Here is a 20911-nt window from a genome sequence, read left to right as displayed (position 1 = left end):
CCTTCATATGGAATATTTCTTGGATGATCAACTGAAAGTTTAAGAGATCTGTTCCCAACTGCACTGTATAACATACAAGGTTTTTGAGCTATCCTGGTAAATTCTTCAACATCCCTGTATATTCTTCCTGTTCCAAGAATGGTACACCAAATGGAAACCTGCATTCATTATCATTCAAATAATCATCTATCCATAGGTGCTGACTTAAGTGGAGCAAGGCACTTCCTTTCCCCCTGCCTTAGTTAAGGTTATCATTTATCCATAATGAAACTAAGATGACCTCACCTCAGATCAAATCTATAAACTGTTCCAGTTGGGTCTGTCCATTTCAATTCATTATCAATATTTTATTTAATAAAATGTTTTTAAGATTGGTATCAGTAAAAAATGAAGTATATGACTACATTAATGAATTTTATTAACACTGATACTATTTCATTGTTCTTATGCTTAACTTGTTATAAAACCATTACTGTAGTTATACATTAATTAGCATACTGTCTTGTAAGTGATGATTTACTGTGTTGGTTTAACATTGTAGCAGTTCATGTTTCGCAATCCAGTAGTTCTACTCAAACTGGATTCTTAAGAGCAAAGTGGTTAAAAAGATACTTGTGCAGGGGGATCAGAAAGAAATCTACATTCAGTAGCAAAACCTGCATTATCGTCACAAGAGTTAGCAAAAAGCCAGCAAAACAAGGGGGTAAGGAACTTAGTTTTTAGCAGTGTTGGACTTAGTCATTTCTATGGGTATTGTATGAAAATATGAAGCTTTTCTGTTAACCATGTTATATGTTTATAGAAAAAGAAACCATTTCTCAAATGAAAATGACAAGTCAGGTTTTTGGAACTGGAAGAAAAGAGTTTAAAAACTAAAAATATGAACATTTGGCCTACCACAGGAAAGCAGTAGTAAAATTTAGTGCTTAAAACAAAAACAGTCTTCGGCTTGCAAGTGAAAAACTCAAGGAAATTAAAGAAAATTTTATTTTCTTCCACAAATGAATCTCCATTATGTTACCTGCTGTACAAGGAACTTCAATCTGTGACCCAGAAGATTGGTAATTTTTGAAGTTTGTTACAACGTAAGTGCAAGGATAATCACGAACATTAAAAAAAAATTTCAATGCAATTCCTATAAGTGAATATCTCATGATATACGAAATTGCTATCCATTTTTAATTGCTCCTTACTTTGAAAATTGATTGCAGATATTAGAGCTGCAAAATATTTTTCTGTTTTAAGGGATAAAACCATGGACTTGTCAACAAGATTCTATTTTAGATTTATTCTGGACTCTAAAAATAAAAATTTCTTGGGAATTTTCAGCTAACACTTCAGTTCATTGTGTATCACTGTCAACATCATAAGGTGTTCTGACTTGATGTGACTAGGACAGTTGCGATGGGGCAGCTAACATAGCTCGTGTCTGGAGTGTAGGCTTCCTTACTTGCTCTGCAGTGCTCTACCACCTGAGCAGAATTCAGCCGGGCTTAGTTGAGTTGCCCCGACACAAACCACTTGTCTGAAATGAGTCCGACCAATTCACGGTGCACCGAACAGAACCACTGCATCTGTGTGCACTACTTCGATTTCGGGAGTTTGAGGACCTGCCTTAATTTAATCAGCTACTTAATTTTCCAATACTAAAAAGTAGATGTGTATTAACACCATCACCTAACAGCTGTACTAAATATTTACTTGATTCATTTACTGCATAATCATGCCCCCTAACAATGTTTAAGTATGCACTTATGCATACATTTCCCTTTAATAGAACGACTGTCTTGTAGTACTGGCAGTTACAGTATCGCTCTGGAGTGCGGGACCCAAGCCAGGACTATAAAAAATTCAAAAGAAGGCAACGCTACTTCTGGGCGATTTCTGACAAAGGAGTAGTGTTACTAAAATGTTTCAAACTCTGGGCTGGGAAGACTTGGGAAAAAGAAGAAGCCTCACTATATGGTATGTTTTGAGCTGTCAGTGGCAAGTTGGTTGAGAATGACATAAGTAGAAGAATAAGATGGAGTGAAACTTTTTTAAGTAGGAAAGATCATAATATGAAGATAGAATTCTTAAGGACAGATTGGGGCAAATATTCATTTATAGGATGAGTAACGGATTGGAGTAAATTATCAAGAGAAATGTTTGATAAATTTCCAAATTTGTTGAAAATATTTAAGCGGAAGCTAGGAAACAATTTGAATTCATATAAATATGAGGTAAACAATTGATAGTGAATCTGCCATCTGGGCAACAACACTAAATGCAGATTGCTGATTGTCTAAATGAATGAGAGCACTCATCTGCCTTTATACCCCTGGCGTGACCTTGTGAGTGCTGGGGCTCTAAGTTAGGTCAGTGTGCAATTTACTTTATGTAAATTACTAGAATTTAACTATTTTAATTTTATTTCAAGAAGTATATTACGAGTAAACCATTTTTTAAAAGTAACAGTTTAGGCCTGTAAGTGAATATTACTTAAGTATTAATTAGAAGTAATTCAGTTACTTTTGCTTCCCTACTCTGCACAGGACCATACCACAAACTGCAGGACGCATTCATAAAGCTGATCGTATTTAATACATGGCATGGTGGTAGGAATACAAGAAATCAGAAACTAGAAAACCAATACAATAGTTAAGGGGACAAGGAAAAATAACTTGTTAAGCGATAAAAAGTACAAATGAATAATAAAAACTACCTAACAGGAATATGGGAACTAGATTTTTTCCAACATGAGGGCATTTTATGTCATGTAGGCCTATCCGTGAGTACAGCGAAAGGACTGTACCATTTCTAAAGATGAGGAAAGTATGAGAAGGTGAGAAAAACACGAGATTATGAACTCTTTCCTGTTGGGATTATAAAATAACAAGTACCGGTACACTGAAAGGTGTGAAACACCAGACAAAAATGTGCACAGGGAACAACAAAATTATGTATTACTGCAGATCACTTTAAAACAAATGTTAGAAGACATTTTGGGGCAATGGATTCTTAAACCTTATTTTCTGGTTGCACTCTTAGACAATGAATTACCGTGAGAGTTAGCCATGCGGTTAGAGGCGCGCATCTGAGCTTGCATCTGGGAGATAGTGGGTTCGAACCCCACTGTCCGCAGCCCTGAAGATGGTTTTCCATGGTTTCCCATTTTCACACCAGGCAAATGCTGGGGCTGTACCGGAATTAAGGGTATGGTCACTTCTTTCTCATTCCCAGGTCTTTCCTATCCCATCGTCGCTGTAAGACCTACCTGTGTAAGTGCGACGTAAAGCAGAAAAGAAAAAAAGAATGAATTGGAGGTTACATCATTCGACCATGTGCAATTATGACGAATGATGCTGCCAATTTGAATCAAACAAAACTTTGACCAAATTGAGTGACAAGAGTCTAAACTCGAAGGTGCGAGTTTTAACATTCGTAACCTCTGCGAACTTTTGCCAGTCCACTTTGACAGTTTTTAATTTTGTCTTCATTATGTTATTAAGGAATTTCATGTTTTCTATGTCCATAACTAGGCTAGCACCACGCTAGTCAATTTCACACGAATACATTCCTAATCCAGAAATATCCTGCCGTATCACACAGCAAATATTAGCTACACTTCACTGTACCACTCCAAGCATTTCTACCTTCTGAATGGAATGCAAAATACAAGCACAAACAGGCTCACTCTCCTATTCAGCAATCTCATGGAGAACCATCAAGCAAAACTGAAAATTCCTGAGGCTAATGGCTTGCTCCCCTTAAGTGCAACTTATCCTTTGAAGTTGAGGAAGGCCTTTCCCCACAATTACGCAACCATTGCGACTGCTCTTACCCGAGTTGGAAATAAAGTTTCTCTCAGAAGGGCTGAAAAATACAAGAACATTTTCAGGTTTAGGAAAAATCTGATCGTACTAAGCAGTAACAGCAACAATTTGTGACTCTATAAGAGGAATTTTTATATATATTTAATATGATGAGAATTGGGACTTCGAATTTATGACTTACTAAACAGGAAAATTTGTTGATGAGGAACACATGAGGTTTCACTGTACTGAAACATGCTTGTGGGTCTTTATGTAGAAATCTCAAGTGCAAATGTAACCTAAATGAAATTATGCATTTGTGTATGAGTTGAGCAATTTTCAGTGTCTCAGATAATGTCAGGCATGACCAACTGGGAATTTAAATTTCTCCCAGACTAATTATTGAATATAGTAGCTGAGAACTGATTATGTTTTAGCGCATGAAGGTTGGTTGTAGTATTATGGCTCTGGAGGTTAATATCAATCCTGTCTATAAGTTCCCTTACAAAAACATTAGGCAAACTTCCATTGATGGAAAAATTGTACACCCAAAAGATTAAACAAGGGAAGTTGTACCTGATGAAATGGTTACCTGTACGTACTGATCTGAAAATACGAACAGATTTGTTCTAACATTAATCTAAAACCATGCATTTTGTTCTAATGTTAGGAGAGAGAATTAACCCCGCCATTGTTCAAGAATACTCTTGTCCACTTCGCCTGATTTTAAACGAGTATATGAAGTCTGATCATGTTCCGCTTTACAAGAGAACGGAATTTGCCACTTGTTCACTGAAGACAATTTAATGGCGCATGTCTTCCAAAGCAGCCTGATGCAGGCCCTTCAATTTGACGCGATATAGGCAACCTGTGCATCTGTATGGATGGGCCCTACCCACGATTATTTTTAGCAATTAAAACGGCACGTGCACCCAGCCCCCAAGCTATCGGAACTAAGCAATGAAGGTTAAAATTTCAGACCTGGCCAGGAATCTAACCCGTGGTCCCCTGGACTGAAGACTACCATGCTAACCGTTTAGCTACGGAGCCAGACTTAAGAAAGTGGGTGGAGAGAAGTTTACCTTCCATGGATATAATGGGATGAATTTTATACGAATGATATTTCAGATGCTGATTCCACTCGAGACAATCTTTCTGCCCCTGCAACAGGTTAGTGTTCTGTGTCTGAATTTCATAATTGAAGGCAGACTTTGTATTACAATTCAAGCAGATTCATTTTTAGGAACAATATTGCCTATTAATTCAATACCAAATGCAATCTCAGAATTCTTTCTCCCCCTTGCAATTGAGCATGTATGCAAGTTAGTAAGTGCATAACTTTGCAACTAAATCTTGTCTACTGCCTCAAAATTCCAAACAGGTCGATCTAGCTTTGAAATCAATCCAGGAACTCTAGCTTTTCTGCACTCGCAATGCCTTTCAGTATCATACACAGCCACTATTAGCTTTTGCCTTTAATATTAGAGCACAGTACTCTGACATTACTTAGCTGTAAGTGTTTCTTGTTCATTTTTGATAGATCACTGATCTTTACCCTCCAGAAGTTATGCATGATGATTTCAATCCCCATCCTTAATTTCTAGCTTCAATTACCTTTTTGACAATAGAATTTTGGCTTTTTCCCCTGCCAGTTTAACGCCACACCAACAAAGGTTTTCGGCGATGGAAGATGTGAAAGGGCTAAGATTGAGAAGGTAGCTGCTGTGGCCTTACGGTCTAATGTCTGGTGTGAAAATTGGAAGCAACGTATTCAAGGCTGCTGACAGTGGGATTTGAACCAACCACCACCAGAAGGCAAGCTTGCAGCTGCGCAACCGTAACCGCATGGCTAACTTGCTCGATAGCTTTTGCGATCGCTCCACTTACAGAAGGAAAAAAGAATGAAGAATCATTAGTTCGTATGCCATTTGTAATTGCTGTCAAGTTATCAGCAGTCTATCAGGGTTTTCCAATGTCAACACAGCAAGACTGCTAATAAGGTCATACTCTGGATAACCGTGTGTAAGGCTAGGCTGAGGGATTCTCAGAACCCATCCACTCTCCTGAACTATTTGAGGTACTGAACCCATAATTCTGCCTTGCTGAAATTTCAATTACAAGATGGAGTGCAACCATTTTTTTATTGCAAGCTCCTCTCTTGTTCCGGAACATGACAACTCACAACGGGAAGCGAGCCACTGATCAAATGAGGTCTTAACATTTCAGAAGACTTCTGGCAATTAATGAAATTCTGGATAATAACCCTCGCTGTGAGAGATTTTGGCACTGTCATTAACAAATGAACAAGTAGTTAAGATTTTGGGAAATATGAGGAAGCTGAAGTCCATAGGGTGGAAATTTATTTAATTAGGCTTGGAGAGAAGTTGGCATCTTGGCCAAAAGGAGTACATGTGTCAAGGATATGCAGTCAAAATGTGCAGGAACCCTTGTGCACAAAATAATACCCATCAAAGAAACAGGAAGCAAACACCATCATGACCAGAAAAATGGGTGGAATCCCTGGGGCGAGTCGAAATCAGGCCAGTGGTCATCAAATGGAATGATTTAACTACAGTAGATAACGCCAAGCAGAGAGTCCCTGCAGAAGGCATAAATACCCCTCCTCCACCAAGAGCACCAGTCATTCAATTGTCCGAGAGGGAGTACCTACGTCAGACGACATTAAGACAAAATGGGCAAAATAGACTTAGAATCCCTGAAGCCAGTTGGCTTGAGGGAGGAATATATTACCAAGTGGTAAATGGTGAATGGAGACAAATTAGATATTGATAACATTGTATCCACGATATCCATCCCAGTCAGGGAAGAAAATTATAAGTTAAATAATTGTAGGATTCCTTAACTTCTGCGTAGGGAAACAGCAGATTCGTAGATAGCTCTTGTGAATTACTGCGAACGATATTTTGGTAATCTGTAAGGGAGGACTTGTCTGGCGGAGATAAGCTTGTATCTCATGGTCAGTCACACCTGTGAAACACCTGGGGAGGAAGGAATGAGATTTCTGCAAACTACATTAGTTGAATTCGACACGAAGCGGGGTGGTTCAATTGTTTTATGTGTACAGAATAAAATTTATTTTAAAGTTGTCTATAAAAATTAATGTGTGTTGCTTCAAAACAAGTGAAAAATCAGTGTATTTATAAGGTAGTATTCAAGCAAAGAATGCATCCTACAATGAGATACCAAGTCCCGAGGTGGCTGGTGTAAAATGAAGCGGAGAAAACTCCATGCCAATAGCACAATTACAGGTCTAATTTATATGTTTTGTAGTTTGAAATTTGAATGCTTCTCCCTTTAAATTAAATGTAACATCGCATTGTATGTGTGCGGTGTTTAAAATAAGTGCTGCGACAAGGGTATGTCTTATTCTAGTGTGGAGGCGAATTGTCTTATTTACGTCAGTGTGCAAGACTTTAAAATGTGTTTAAATTTCTTTAAAAAAATAAAAGTGAAGTTTAATACTGCAATGAAAATTAAATAATGTTTGGGGCAGTGAAAGTTACAATAATGATAAAGATAAAATAACGTAAGAGTGTGATAAAGTTGAGTATCAACGTATCCAATAATAAAAATATTCACGTAAGGATGTAATTTGAGATAATTATGTGTTCAATAATGTCGAATGAGATTTGCGGTTTACATCTAAATGAAGTGAAGTATGATAAAGATGGCATTTTTGGAAAATTTAAATTTTGTGACACCCTGTATTTGTGATACAGAAAATCACAGGATGCTTTCTTGCTTCCAAGGTTCAGAAAAATTGAGCCGGTATTTTACGAGTGATATGTAATAAGTGGGAAGCCGAGAGTAAGAAGGGGAATTTTTGTGACATAATGGATAGGTTGAGGTGTAATATTTCTGAGAGGCTGTATAAGAGCAATGTCCTGTAGCAATCTGGAATGATTAAAGGATTTAAGGGTTGTCAAATCTAAGAGTGCGTTGTAATGTCAATTTTAAGTACACATTTATTCTCCCATGATAATTTTATGTAGTTAAGTCTAAGCAACTGTTCCATTTGATACCAGCAAAGTGTACATTTGTGATAGCCAAACTCATGAACAAAATACATTCTGATGCACTGTCAAGAAAATTATCATAAATTGAATTCTATTCTGTATCTATGAGATACAAAGATGTGACTGGAAATAATGTGGGTGTGAAAAATGAATTTTATTACAATAATTTAGTTTTCTTAGATTGATGAGAAGTTACTTCATTGGACAGTTCACAATGATGCATGTTTGGAGTGGTGACATTGCAGGTCAGTTGGTGCCTCACAGTTATGCCGTGAATATCGTACTTTTAGTGATAATTGTTTTCAGTGATATTACGTAATATCAAACTAGAGTAGAGGTTTTTTTTTAGCAAACTTCACTGCATGTGAAGAGATTGTATTGAGGAATATATTAAACTATTTCAGTTTAATTTCAATTTCACGCTCTATCGCAGGAAATAGACAAATATTTCCAGGTTTGAGTTCAATTTTGTAGCGAATTTCACTTTGTGCGATAGTTTCAATGAGGATCAGATTTAAATATCTGGAAATTGTTGCTTTCGATTTTGCCTGACAGTACGAATGATTTGTAGATACCATAAAGTTTAACGATAGATTTAGGATGCCGCGTGTATTATATAATGCAAGGACGAGTAGACACTGACGTTGGCTCAACAACAGGATTACTGCATTGTCTGTACAGTCAAGTCATAAGTTAGGCATTTTTGCAAATAGACGAACAATGTTTGTGTTTGCAGCAGTGGGTAAGAGCTTGAAAGATTAGCAGATGATATTTAGGCCACGTTTCAGCATAATTCTTACTAGACGTAAGGTGCTCCCATAATAGCATTGCATCAGTAATGGCATGAATGTAAGGGTTTTCCCCACATGGAAACCTGGCTAATGGAGACTGATCACTACTGCTTAGCCGTGCATGTTAAAGTTTCATGAACTTTATTTTTCTCTTTTCTTTTCTTTAAGCTGGGTTCACACAGTGCGAGTAGGCACTGAGCGAGTGGACTCTTGATGTGTGCGCATGTTTGGCGTGCCACTCTTATGTGAACAGTTGATGCGAGTCCAGTTGTCAGTTTGAGAGAAGAGAAAACTGACCGTGCCCAACTTTCTGCAAGCGAGTAACAGATTCAAGATGATGGAAAGCTTTAAGATCGCAAGGAAGGCAGTGGAGCGATACTCTGATAAAATTATTGTACAATTATACAAATCTGAAGAAGTGTTGTGGAATGCTGGGCTTCCCACTTAAATAGAAGCCAGAGATTCAACATTGCTAGAGACTGCTGAAAAAATTAACATTCCTGGGGTAGGTGCCAAAGCAACGCAAGGATTGAAAACATTAGAATGTGCAGACAAGAACTATTAAAAATTAAGAAATGCAAGAAGTCAGGCACATCACCCAAAGAAATTTATTCACCGACAATTCAATGGTTTAACATTACCGATTGCCAAATGGAATAATGAATACAAGAAGCAATTTCACGAACTCTAAAGAGTGCGATGTTTACTTTTTACTCCAATATCATGTATCATTTATCAATTATCAATTCAGTATTGCTGGCCTGATTGAATGTTTAACAGTGTATTATATTCTTTGACATTTAAATTGTACATGCGAACATACTATAACGTATTCCTTCAGTGCATCATAGATCTCGTCCAATGCAGTCAGCTTAAATGTGGATACTGTAATCTTTGGAATTAGATATAAAAAGTTTCCAAAAATCTGAAGCACGTCACCAGTCGCCATGTACTGTAATGTAACCTGGAGGTTCAGACTGGCAGGTAAATCTGCTCATGTGTCGCGGTTATGTATACGTACTTTAATCATCTGTAGAAGTTGATCAAACTGGATAGCTGTGAGAAGGGATTTTTAAATGTGCTTTCATCCTCCTTGAGAACTTTATGTAAGAAATTTGACTACGCACCAAATGCTATACCTCGTAGAATACCTTCCCGCACCCACATTTTCTTTTCCTTTCTTTTAATTTTTCCAACACTCATCATACTAGTCCACTCACTCCAAGTTGACTCTTACCATGTGGACCCAACTAAGATTAATTGATCGGGTGTCTGGTATATTATGATAATGCCATGTGTTGACACTTAGTCGATTTTTGTAGGATTTTCACTATGAATGCAGTTTCCATTCGTCAGCTATTAACATTTTATTTTCATTTTTTTTATTCACAATGAGAGCCGATCTACCGATCACTTGTTTGGTTTAATGGGACAAGTGCAGGTAGACAGATCTGTAACTTTAGTCTAATTATAGAAAATTAGAAAGATTTCCATTTGTTGGATTCATACTGTGGACTTGGTATTTAACGAATTTAATGTAACTTTCATAACCTGAAAGTTGTTTTAGTTTAGTAAGAACATTTTCAATTTATTTATCACTTTTCTTTAACTTCAGTGTTTGGCATTTCTTGTTGCTATTTGCTTTACGTCGCACAGACACAGATTTGTCTTATGGCGACGATGGGACAGGAAAGGGCTAAGACTGGGAAGGAAGAGGCTGTGGCCTTAAGGTACAGCCCCAGCATTTGCCTGGTGTGAAAATGGGAAACCACAGAAAACCATCTTCAGGGCTGCCGACAGTGGGGTTCAAACCTACCATCTCCCGAATACTGGATACTGGCTGCACTTAAGTGACTGCAGCTATTGAGCTCGGTGGGCATTTCTTCTGAATGCACAATGAATTAACGTTTTGCTGCATTTCACAGTTTTATTCCTTCAGAACGATTTAACATAAGATCCCATTCCATCAAGTGTGTTCGTTCCTAACATCTGGTGTGATGCATGTTTCAGCATCAGGATTCCTCTAACTTAAGGGTATCAAGAGATGACCGCACATGATTGAATTTTGCTTTTGATTGTGACAATTGCTGTTAACTTTTAATGAACACCATGGTGTCAAGTAATATTTTGCAACCTATCCAAAGCAAGTGCTACGTCTAGTTGGTTCGATTAAGGATCCATTCGGGGGATGTTCGAATATCCGACAGGATAGTCGACTGGTGGATAATCTTTTAAATCTAGAAGCCTACTTGTTGAAGATCAGATTTTCCACAGATCATATGGATTAACTCTGTTCTCATTTGGATGAGTTGCCCGACTTCCAGGTTTAAAAAAAATTATTTTCTGCTTTTTGCTGTCCACGAATGTAACACTACATTTTCATTCTTTGGAATACAATAATAAACAATGTAAACATATAACATTTACCATTCATGTTATGCATTGTGACCATTTTAAAACACATGGAAAAGTTAAAATGACTTCTCTTGCCTATAATATTTACAAAATAAATTATTTACACTGAGTAAATATTTTATTAAGCCCATTTTTTGCTCCTTATTTGAATTAGTTCTGCTCTCCTCTGAACCCTGTTTGGTCGATGAAGTGATAGAACAACTTTTAACGACCCCAAGATCCAAGAGTACGATATTGCTCTACCGAAGCAGAATATCAACGATGGAACGGTAATTTCAAGGGTTCAGTATATAGTAGGCATGTCAAACTGTGCCCGCTGCGAAACATTGCACGGCATAAAAAAGACCTCTCACTGCTGTGTGCAGAACGATTCTCCAGGCTGGGAGTTGAACCGACAGTACAGCAGGAATTAAACCAGATCTCTTCGTGCTACTTTCAACAAAAGGACAATGCAATCCACAACAGTACAATGGTATTACTGTTGATGAGAGGCTGAAACTAATAGAACTACTTGTGTGATGTGTGTTTATAATGTAGTTAAGAAAACACTAAACTAATTTACAAACAATGGTAGTTGAAGTTCCAAATATCTACTTTTTTACATTCAGAAATCTGTTAGCTCACTAGAGACACTTCATTTACGCTGAAAAGTTAGGTGCAACAACAGAACAGAGGAGTTTGTTATTGGTATTTACACATCCACTTACTAACAGTATTTCTATTTCTATTTGGCATTTCTATATTTCACAGGCTGGGGTAAACAATATCTGCAAGATTTCTAATGAGCCATTACTGTAGGTTACATATGAACTTTCCCATAAAATTGCAGCAAGTACTTATCCCTTTAGAGGCAGTTTGTTAAAGAGTATTGTGGTTGTGGTACAAATATTGTCACCTAGCAGTATAGAAAGCTATAAATCAATCCATGTATTGTGAAATATCATGGCAACGAGAATTAAAGAGCTTGCAGGTGACCCAGCTTTTCAGTCTAGCGATGTTAGCAGGAAATTTGGAGCATTTTCATTAGCAGTTGACAAGTGCAAGGATGTTGCAGATGTTGCAGATATTGCAAAGTTTGCTGTATTCATTCATGGTGTAGACACCTGTTTGGAATTAACAGGAGTTAGACTTTATTCATCTAAGAAACACCACAGCTAGACAAGACATTGAATGTTGTGCTGTCTGTTGAGGACCTTTGTGTTTTTTTTTTTTTTTTGCTAATGGCTTTACGTCGCACCGACACAGATAGGTTTTATGGTGACAATGGGATAGGAAAGGCCTAGGCGTTAAAGTGTCTGTGGCCTTAAGGTACAGCCCCAGCATTTGCCTGGTGTGAAAATGGGAAACCACAAAACCATCTTCACGGCTGCTGACAGTGGGATTCAAATCCACTATCTCCCGGATGGAAGCTCACAGCCATGCGCCCCTAACTGCAAGGCCAACTCTAATGGCTGGTGTATCCTGGGATGAACTTATATTGATAGCGACCGACAGTGCTCCTGCCAAGATAGGAGCAAAGTCTGATTTTGTTCGGCTTAACTTCAAAATGTTAGTGAATAGCAGTTATGGAACAATTACATTCTGCTTAATCCACCAACAGGCTCTTGGCACAAAATCAGTGAAGCACATGATGAACTTAGTAATAAAGGTTTTAAACTGCATTAAGAATCATGGGCTGTCCCATTGCAGTTTACTTAATTTTAATTTCATGTGGCTATTTCTAGCCAGGTGCAGCCCTTGCAAGGCAGACCCTCCGATGAGGGTGGGTGGCACCTGCCATGGGTAGGTAACAGTGTTATTGTGATGGAGGATAGTGTGTGGTGTGAGCTGCAGGGATGTTGGGGACAGCACAAACACACAGCCCCCGGGCCATTGGAATTAACCAATGAAGGTTAAAATCCCTGACCCAGCTGGGAATCGAACCCGGGACCCTCAACGGAAGGCCAGTACACCGACAATTCAGACGAGTCTGACATTTCAGTTTACTAACCTTCTAGATATGTATGAATGTAAAGAGATTGCACAATCATATCTCATACTACTGAGAAGTATGGCAGTTAAATATGGGAAAAACTAACATTTTTGAATACAGAAACCATATTGCTGATTTTTTTTTAGATCAGAAGGGCAAGGAATTTTCTCAGCTCCATAAGTAGATTAGCGACTCCATTTTTAGTGGATATTACCATACTTAATGTCTTAAATTGACAATTTTACAGGAAAATAATTTGAAAACTGACATGAATGAGGCCATAGAAGCCTTCAAAATGAAATTAGCTTTGTGGAAGAAACAAATCTCACGGCACATTTTCCAAGTATGGGATCCTTTAACATCTGCACCAAGTTTGAACTGCAAAGATATACGAAGATTTGAAGCTCTCATTGGCTGGTTTGATGGGAGGGTTCAGAACCTTGATATGAAAGGAAAGTTTCAGCTCTTTTTCATACAATTTATTGTTCAAACAGATGATGCATCCCAGAATGTACAACTGGAACTTAAAGAGTTTATACATGATTCACAGCTGATGCAAGAATACAGAGGAGGAATTAATGGCGAGGGTTACTGTAGTCACGTCCTAGTTCGTGAACCATGGGCAACGGTTGAGTGGTCCCGAGTGTCGGGATACCAGCGGCTATGGAATGGGAGTGGGCATCTCTGACATATTCCGAGTCATGGCCAACTTGTGCTCAGGCGGCTAGGACTATACAATCCACCGGTGGTCCATAACCCGTTAAAGGAGGGATCCTCACTTTGACTATGTGTAAGTAGCATCCTGCTTCATGGATTTACCGAGCTCAGAACATTTTAAGCAAGCCTCGGACCTATGGGAGTAACCGAGTCCCACTCCCATTTGACAGGCGAGGGACTCCTTGGAAACAACTTGGCGAACTAAATATAATTTGATGGGGAGCTATCGATATTAATGGGGCCGATGGAAGAAAGCAGAACTGGCTGAGTCAGCAAAGAGGATGCATCTGGATGTGCTAGGAGTAAGTGATATTTGGGTAAGGGGAGATAACAAGGAAGAGATAGACTATAAAGTGTACTTGACAGGTGTCAGAAAGGGAAGGGCAGAGTCTGGAGCTCTATCAGGAATACCATTGCACACAACATAGTTTCTGTTAGGCACTTAAATGAGCGAATGATGTGGGTAGATTTGGCAGTTGGAGGAATTAGGACAATTGTCCCAGTGTATTCACCATGCGAGGGTGCAGGTAAGAATGAAGTTGACAAGTTTTATGAAGCATTGAGTGAAATCGTGGTCAGGGTCAACAACAAGGATAGGATAGTGCTAATGGGCGATTTCAATGTGAGAGATGGAAATAGAACTGAAGGATATGAAAGGGTGATTGGTAAATGTGGGGAAGATATGGAAGCTAATAGGAATGGAAAGCATTTGCTGGACTTCTGTGCTAGTATGGGTTTAGCAGTTACGAATACATTCTTCAAGCATAAAGCTGTTCACCGCTACACATGGGAGGCTAGGGGTACCAGATCCATGATAGACTATCTTAACCAACTTCAAATTCAGAAATCTGTTATGTACGAGTTTTCCAGGGATTTTTCGATGATACAGACCACTATCTGATCTGTAGTGAACTAAGAATCTCTAGGCCTAGGGTAGAGAAAGTGAAATCTGTCTGCAAACGAATAAGGGTAGAAAGTATGAGGAAATTAGAAGAACATGGATATGATTAGTGAGAAATTTCGAATAGACAGTCAGCAGGTTCAAGATATAGGAAGAGAATGGGTGGCATACAGGGATGCTGTCGTAGAAACAGCAAGGGAATGCCTAGGAACAACTGTGTGTAAAGATGGAAAAAGGCAAACATCTTGGTGGAATGATGAAGTGAGAGCAGCTTGTAAACTGCAAAAGAAGGCTTATCAGAAAGGGCTCCAAACAAGGGCCAAGGCAGGCAGCGAATTTTACGTAGGTGAAAGAGCGAAACTAATAGTTGCTGAATCCAAAAATTATTTGGAAGATTTTGGTAATAACCTGGAAAGGCTAGGTCAAGCAGCAGTGAAACCTTTCTGGACAGAAATGAAGAATCTTAGGAAGGGAGGGAAAAAGGAAATGAACAGTGTTTTGAGTAATTCAGGTGAACTCATAATAGATCCCAGGGAATCACTGGTGAGGTGGAGGGAATATTTTGAACATTATCTCAACGTAAAAGGAAATCTTCCTGGTGGTGTTGCGAACAGCCAAGCTCATGGGGAGGAGGAAAATTATTTTTATGAAATTATGCTTGAGGAAGTGGAAAGGATGGTAAATAAACTCCATTGGCATAAAGCAGCAGGAATAGATGAAATTAGACCTGCAATTGTGAAGTATAGTGGGAAGGCAGGGATGAAATGGCTTCATAGAATATTAGCGTGGAGTGTTGGTAAGGTACCATTAGATTGGACAAAAGCAGTAATTGCACATATCTATAAGCAAGGGAACAGGAAGGATTGCAATAATTTGAGGTATCTCATTGATTAGTGTACCAGGCAAAGTATTCACTGGCATCTTTGAGGGGTGGTTGAGAGGAATTTCGATGAAAACCAGTGTGGTTTCAGACCACAGAGGGGCTGTCAGGATCAGATATTCAGTATGCAGCAGGTAATTGAAAAATGCTACAAGATGAATTGGCAGTTTGTGTTTCGTAGGTCTAGAGAAGGCATATGACAGGGTACCGAGGGAGATGTTCGCCATACTGGGGGGGGACTATGGAATTAAAGGTAGATTATAAAAATCAAAGGCATTTATGTTCACAAGTGGGCTTCAGTGAGAACTGATGGTAGAAAGTTCTTGGTTCAGGGTACTTACAGGGGTTAGAAAAGGCTGTAATCTTTTCACCTTTGCTGTTCATAGTTTTCATGGATCATCATCTGCTGAAAGGTATAAAATGGCAGGGAGGGATTCAGTTAGGTGGAAATGTAGTAAGCAGTCTGGCCTATGCTGACGACTTGGTTTTAATGGCAGACTGTGCCAAAAGCCTGCAGTCTAATATATTGCAAATTGAAAATATGTGCGATGAGTATGGTAGGTCTTATGGCGACGACAGGACAGGAAAGGGCTAGGAGTGGGAAGGAAGCGGCCATTGCCTTAAGGTACAGCCCCAGCATTTGCCTGGTGTGAAAATGGGAAACCACGCAAAACCATTTTTAGGGCTGCCGACAGTGGGTTCAAACCTACTATCTCCTGAATACTGGCCGCACTTAAGCGACTGCAGCTATCGAGCTCAGTTGCATTCATTTAATGGTGTTCCCTACTGTATAGGCCTTATGGGGAAAATAAAGTTTTCTGCTAAGTTTGGAACAAGCTACAATTTCTTCAAGAAGCATCGCACTGCTAAGGAAGCAGTGTTACAGAACAAGTTTTGTTTTTTTAATTCCACCAGTAAAATTCAGCAGTTCTAGTACACTGCTTTTCTCCTAATTTTTAAAACTCATTTGATCACCTTTATGAACACTACCATCTGGCAATGCAGAATAAAAGGGACATGGGTGCTGTTTGGTCTGTCCAGATATTAATGCATCCTACGCAACAGCAAGCACAATTAAGTGAATGAGTTTCAATATCAGAACGCTAGCACATAGGCCTAGTTTCAGTTACTCGAGGGCTGTCACCTTTTACGAGTCCTTCAGTATGGAATTCCCTCGCAGAAGCTGGAGTGTTTAAGCAAGTCATTCTCACTGTTGAGTGATCGCAAATGGGGCAATGCATAACACTTCTTTTATTCCAAGTGATTGGAAATGGGACTGTTTGCAAATAGGACGACACTTTGGTGACATGGTCTTCAGCTACATTATCACTCAGACTGTAACAGGCTCTGTATCAGTTTCCTTCGATGGCATTTGCACAAGTTCATCCTACAGGATTTCAGTGAGAGTGGCAGCTTCAATCTCTATCAAACTGAAAAGTGTTCGAAATTTCTCTTTCCATTTTATGTCATGAAATCAATTCAATCTGTTGCAAAACCTCTAACACTTTTTTTGTGTCTTATTGTGCAAGATAAATGCACAATCAAGAATTTACTATTTATATCCTCCCCAGTTTTGATATCTCCTATAGGAGACACTAACAATGTACTTTCGAAATTAGCAGTAGACCAAAGAATTATAGTTTTGTATTACTGTATGATAATAGTTGGCACTATTTTCTGAGAGTTGGACATCCTGGAGGTACTGACGAAGTGATGCCAACTGTTTGAAAATGGAGATTTCTAGGAGGAAGGATGGAGCAGAAGTTTGTGCTGGTATGTAATTATTTTGTTGGCAATTTCTGTTGATAAGTTCTGATTTCCCCTCCCCACGGTCTGGTACCTTGACGTGGTGGGGAGGCTTGCGTGCCTCGGTGATCCCAAGAGTGATGCCGGCGGGAGCTTCGGCTCCTGGCAGGGTCACCCTTGCCGGTAAGGTCGAGGGTGAGGGGCCAGACTAAATGACGGACCTTCAGCTGTAGGTCCTGAAGGAAGAAAATCTTTGTCTCGGGGAGTAGGGAATGAGAACACCATCAGTCCTGAAATCGCAGCATGGCAGGGGCAGAGGCCAAAAGAGGGCAGCCCACTCACTGCCCTATAGGCACTGTGGGCCCATATCTCACATGCCCAATATAACTTCCATCAAAAGTCAAAACGAGATACACCGGACTGCTGAACCCGCTGGCAACATGGCGAAGAAAAAGGATTATGAGATTTGGAACATGGAATATAAGAGGATTAGCTGGAAAGGAGAATGAACTAGTGGCAGAATTCGAGAGAGCAAGACTTGTAGTGCTGGCACTGACAGAGACAAAAAGGAAAGGTCAAGCGGTGGATACAATGGTGAATGATCATGTATTCATTTATAGTGGAGTTAGCATCAGACTAAGGGCCAAATCAGGAGTAGCACTACTGATCCACAAGAACTTGTAGAACAAGATTCAGAAATGGAAATTCCACACAGAATTTTAACGGTCAGCATACGATTAGATACTGAGACAGAGCCGATGACGTTTATTGTGGTTTACGGAGTGAATGACAATGTAAGAAAGGAGGATAGGTTCCACGAAGAGCTCCAGAATGTGGTGGATGACACTCGAGGGGAAATCATTGTATTAGGATATCTCAAGGGCAGAGTAGGAAACCAGCCAGAGGGAAGTGGCGGAGCTGTTGGCCGGCATGTTGAGCATGTGGTTAACAACAACGGTGAGAGGATTGTTGATTTCTGTGTTGCCAATAATCTCGTCGCAGTGGACACCATGTTCCCACACAAGATGATACATATGTATACGAGGGAGGAACCCAGCCGAGATGAGCGCTCCATCATAGATTATGTGTTAGTGAAGAGATATCACCTCCAGAAGGTGACAGATTGTTGAGTATACCGTGGCTACGAAATAGGACGCGACCATTTTCTCTTGATAATGGAAACAGCAAAGGTAAAAAGGAAACAACCTATGAACAAGAAGCAAGAAAAGATTAAGGTGTACAAGTTAAGAGAGAACAGGGAGGTACAGGAGCAGTTCACACAGGAAGTGGAGGAGTGGTGTCAGAGGATAGAGGAGAGGATCGAGGAAATTGACCTGGAGGGAAAGTGGAACATGCTCAAGATACTACTAGAAGTGGCGAGTTAAGTATGTGGAACAACAAAGGTGGGGGAGTACAAGAAAAGAAGCTGGTGAAATGATATCAAGGAAGAAGAAAGAAAAAGGAAATATGGAGGAAATACTTAAGAAGCAAGGATGCTGAGGACGATGAGATGTATAAGAAATAAAGAAAGGTTAAAGATCTAGTGAAAACAGCAAAAAGACAAGTCTTGGGAAGAATTCGGACAAAGAATGGAGAAAAATTATAAAGAGAACCAGAAGGTGTCCTCTAGAGCACTGAATAACATGAGAAAGGAAAAACAATGCCCTCTAAAGTTTATAAAAGATAAGGTAAAATCTTAACAGAAGACAAAGTAATGGAGAGATGGAAAGAATATTTTAATGATTTACTGAATGGAAATCAGAATGAAGACAGCCCATGGTCAAGTGAGGAAAGAGAGGAGACGGGGGGAGGAGAAGAACAAGAGGGAGAGGACTTAAGGATAAATGAAATGCAGTTGGCTATTAAACAACTCAAGAATGGGAAGACCCAAGGACATGATGGAATCGCCCCAGAAATGATTAAGAACTTTAATAGAAAGTTTTCTGCTTTCTTTCCCAAGATTAAAGTGGGGGCCTGGAGAACAAAAAAGGTACCTAGAGATTGGGAGGTAGCAGTCATCATCCCCATCTTTAAGAAAGGAGACAATCGAGAGTGCAGTAATCATCGTGGCATATTGTTATCAGTGCCTGGGAAGGTCTTCTCAAAGATCCTGGAGACTAGATTAAGAAAGGAGGTAGAGGCTAAACTTTAAGAAGCCCAGTGTGGCTTCCGCCCAAATAGAAGCATGCAAGATCTCATTTACTGTTAGGATGGCCAGTGAAAAGCTACTGGAGAAGAACAAGACCCTTCATGCTGCCTTTATTGACCTGAAACAGGCATTTGACGGAGTCCCGAGGTCCAAACTCGGAAAAGTCCTAAAGGAGTATGGAGTTAGCAAGTCGCTTTGCAGTTCAATCATGAGTCTGTATAAGAACTGTCGGAATTACGTGCGGACAGGAAATATGAGGTCAGCAGAGTTCACTACGAGACAAGGAGTTCGGCAAGGCTGCAGTCTTAGCTCTCTTCTTTTCATCGTATACCTCGATCATATTATGAAGCTGTGTCATGAGAGAATCAAGAAATTGACTGTTGGAAATTATCTCTTGCGGCCAGTATGATTTGACCTGGCATTTGCTGATTACCTGATTGTTGTTGCCTCCGGTGAATAAAACCTGCAGCACAACATCAATGTAAGGGTGGAAGAGCTTAAGGAAAAAGGTATGGAGGTGAATGTGAATAAGACAAAGACTATGGTTATCAGCAGGAATGAGGCAAGGCACTGTATCATGGTCGATAGTAAACCATTAGAGCAAGTCACCAAGTTAAAGTATCCTGGCTCAATCATCAGCTCAGACGGGAAGATGGAGGAAATAACAGAAATAGGAACAGCAGGGCGCTTGTTTAATGCCATCTGAACAAACTTCCTAAACAAGGAGATCTCAAAGGGCACAAAATTAGCCGTTTACAAATCCACCTTTATTCCCACATTGACCTATGGCTGCAAATCCTGGGTGCTAACAGAAAGAACCAAGAGCAGAATCCAGGCAGCAGAGATGAGGTACCTCCAGAAAGTAGAGGACAAAACCAGGATAGACAGGATCAGGAATACAGCCATCAGGAAAGTATTGAATACGAAGCCACTGGAGAAAACCATCCAAGAATATCAATCGAGATGGTTTGGCCATGTCCACCGAATGTCGACAGACCGCTTGCCGAGGTTAATGGGGGAGGTGAGAGTGGAAGGAAGGCTCGAGGAAGACCACGGAAGACATGGGAGGAGGGGATTAGAGAAGCACTGCAGGAGAGGGGACACTGTACGAGAGGCCGTTGCCATTACCGGAGATAGGAGTAGATGGAGATCTCTCGTATCCTCGACACCTCATGGTACAAGAGGACCGGATTAAGTAGGTTCTGATTTCCACCAATTATTTAACCTAAGATACTGATAGTTCCGAACACCATGTTACTTGTGTTAGTCTTATCCTCTAGGTTAGAGACCTTGACTTTTCTAGTATATCCTGTAGGAGACATTATGCCATAAGCTAGTATGCTTTAACTTTCATGAATGGAAGTTGTGCGTTTGATCATTTGGTACTCACCAATAACATACATAGAACAATACGTCGTCATAGGCAACAATAATTCCATCAACAGCAATAATAATAATAATAATAATAATAATAATAATAATAATAATAATAATAATAATAATAGGCAT

At 39.5% G+C, this 20911-nt stretch overlaps 1 protein-coding gene across 2 annotated transcripts in view; it reads right to left on the bottom strand.

Annotated features, from left to right (window-relative positions):
* Positions 1 to 20911, bottom strand: part of LOC136863739 (uncharacterized) — a 357445-nt gene that overhangs the window by 240996 nt on the left and 95538 nt on the right. The window lies entirely within an intron of this gene.

This window comes from Anabrus simplex, chromosome 2 (genome assembly GCF_040414725.1).
Source record: "Anabrus simplex isolate iqAnaSimp1 chromosome 2, ASM4041472v1, whole genome shotgun sequence".
Taxonomy (NCBI): Eukaryota; Metazoa; Arthropoda; class Insecta; order Orthoptera; family Tettigoniidae; genus Anabrus; species Anabrus simplex.
Note: the sequence above shows the minus strand (reverse complement) of the source record. Positions and strands in the feature narration are given on the sequence as shown.